At 39.1% G+C, this 2,524-nt stretch overlaps 1 pseudogene; it reads left to right on the forward strand.

Moving 5' to 3' along the window:
- The first annotated feature begins 1,007 nt into the window (after positions 1-1,007).
- Positions 1,008-1,123, forward strand: LOC111735651 (annotated as a pseudogene).
- The last annotated feature ends 1,401 nt before the right edge of the window (positions 1,124-2,524 follow it).

Below are 2,524 nucleotides of genomic sequence, written 5' to 3' on the forward strand. Positions count from 1 at the left end.
GATGGTAGGCAACATTGCAGAGGTCTACAAAAGAATTAATCACTACTTTCATCCTATTCCCTCAAGATGAATGCCGTTGAGAGTACTTAATCACTCTTAAAGTTTAGATCCCCCCAATATAGATTTTAAGTGTATAAGAGGAACTTTATGGATAATGTAGGTAGATGTGTAAAGTTTTCTTTTTTGAAATGATGGTAGTTGTTTCAAAAAGGTGTAAAAAAAGCTTTTGAAATTATTAAAATTATTGAGGATTTTTATCATTAAAGGGAATACCGTAGACTCAATTTTTCAAATCATCATGAAAATTTGAACAGTTTTTATTCTACAACATTCAGGGCAATTGAAAAAAGTGATGAATTTTCCTCTCACATGAAAACGATGTTTGGAAAATTCCCCAAACTGAAATGTGTAATTGCCAGTAAATCTGCTTTTGGTCAAATTTCTTTCCATTTTACAAGATAATTTTCTACTGTTAAATTCACTGTGAAGTTTCATTACCTTGGTTTGATGTTTCTGGAATTCTTTTTCAAGGTCTTTGAATTTGTATTCCTGTTTTTGTAGCTCACCTCAAGCTTATGGTTGGTTTCTGAATTCTTCATTTTTCTGTAGTGGTCATCACTATAAATGTATACATATGTATTAAATAAATGGAGCAATTTTTTGCCTGTTATAATCTCAGATACTCAGAAATTCAAAGAGTTCTTGATGATTTTCATGACAATTAAGCATCCACGTAGAGGTGAGGGGGCAGGGTAGGGCTAGTGGTAGTGGTAGAAAGATGAAATATGCCCCAGACCTAAGGGTTTTAAAAAACGCATTCTTACTTCTGGAAACTAAAATAAAATAAATGAGAGACCGAGTAGCTTTTCTTCATATATCATGGACACATTAATTGTTTTAAATCTTACAAGTATAATCAAGATGTGGTTTCATAATGTAGCGGTTAGCACATCTGCTTTACACGCAGAAGGTCCTGGGTTCACGCCCCAGTGGAGCCACGGTCCATGGTCTACGGCCATTCCACCCTGAACAAGTCCAATGTCTGATCTCAGAAGATAAGCAGGGTCGGGCCTGGTTAGTACTTGGATGGGAGACCACTTAGGAAGATCAGGTGCTGTAGGCATAAAAAATAATAAATAAATAAAAAAGAAGTATAATCAATTAGAAAATGAACCCCAATAATAAGCCATTAATGAGGATGTGGAGGAACGGAAATTTATTGCTGGTGGGAATGCAAAACGTTCTAGCCACTTAAGAAGGAAGTTTGGACCTGCATGTGAATGTTTATAGCAGCTTTACTCATAACTTCTAAAACTTGGAAGCAAACAAGATGCCCGTCAATAGGCGAATGAATTAAACTGTAGTATATCCAGAAAATGAAATAAAACAAATGAGCTATCATACAGCCTAAGGAATATAAACAATAATATTGTAATAACTATGTATGGTGCCAGGTGGGTACTAGACTTAGTAATTTGTCAACGATAATTTTTTTCAGAGAGAAGATGTTATCAAGAAAGAGCCAGAGAGAAGGTGGCAAGAATTAAGGAACAAAGCCTGGAATAGGATAGGAGTTAGGGACAGAGGGAAGAAAAAAATGGGAATTAAGAGAGAAAGGGAGAAGTTTGAAAGTACAGAGACAGAGACAGACAGAAAGAGAAGCATTAAAGAAAAGTGAGGAATAAAGCAAGAAGGAAGCGGATAATCCCAACTCTGGAACCAAGAAGCTTACCTGGGAATGAGATACGCTCACCCAACTGCCTTGGGAGCTGAGTCTGGGGCCCCCCTATAAATCTCTCCCTGTTGGTACCACAAACTCTAAGGGACACACCCATTTCCATTCACATCCTCTATCCTGTTGCTGAAAGTCCAGGCCTTTGTTTTAAAAGGTATATGTCAATAAAATAGACAATGGTGATCAAGAGAAGCTACGAGAGTATAACTCTGCATAAATTTCTTCTCTTTTTATTGTTTAATCTCCATGTAAACATAATAGGGCACCACTAAGCCTCAAAACCAAAAGTTAAAATAAATTGAAAGGTTTAACAAGAACTATCAAGCTACAGAAAGATATGGAGGGAGAGGTCCGCGGGAAAAAATGGTGTAGATGACAGAGGCTTTGTTCATCTCTGTTGCGACCACATTAAAGTTGTGACAGAAACACGGAGCAAAGAGCAAGCAAAGTCGCCTGGGATCTAGATGAACGGAATTACTACAACTAGGGAGAGAAATAATTAATCAGCCCTCAGCAGTAGAAGGTAGGAGGCAGCGAAGATGTGAGGCTGCCTGGTTCTGAGCAGCTGAGTGGGACATAGACTACAGCTGCTGCAGATGCCTCTTAAAGGGGCCCTGTCTGCCAGCGCACTTTTGTGGTGACGGACCTACTCACTCTGAGCACCAGCGCCAGGTGGTCTGCACAGGGGGCACCAGGGACTTATAGGGGGACACTGAGTTGTCAGAGCAAGGGCTTGAGGCGAGGCTCTTCTGGGCAGAAGTGCTGGCAGTATCCATTGATCTTCCATTG

The sequence above is a fragment of the Pteropus vampyrus genome, unplaced genomic scaffold (assembly GCF_000151845.1).
Source record: "Pteropus vampyrus isolate Shadow unplaced genomic scaffold, Pvam_2.0 Scaffold1000004739, whole genome shotgun sequence".
In the NCBI taxonomy this organism is placed as follows: domain Eukaryota; kingdom Metazoa; phylum Chordata; class Mammalia; order Chiroptera; family Pteropodidae; genus Pteropus; species Pteropus vampyrus.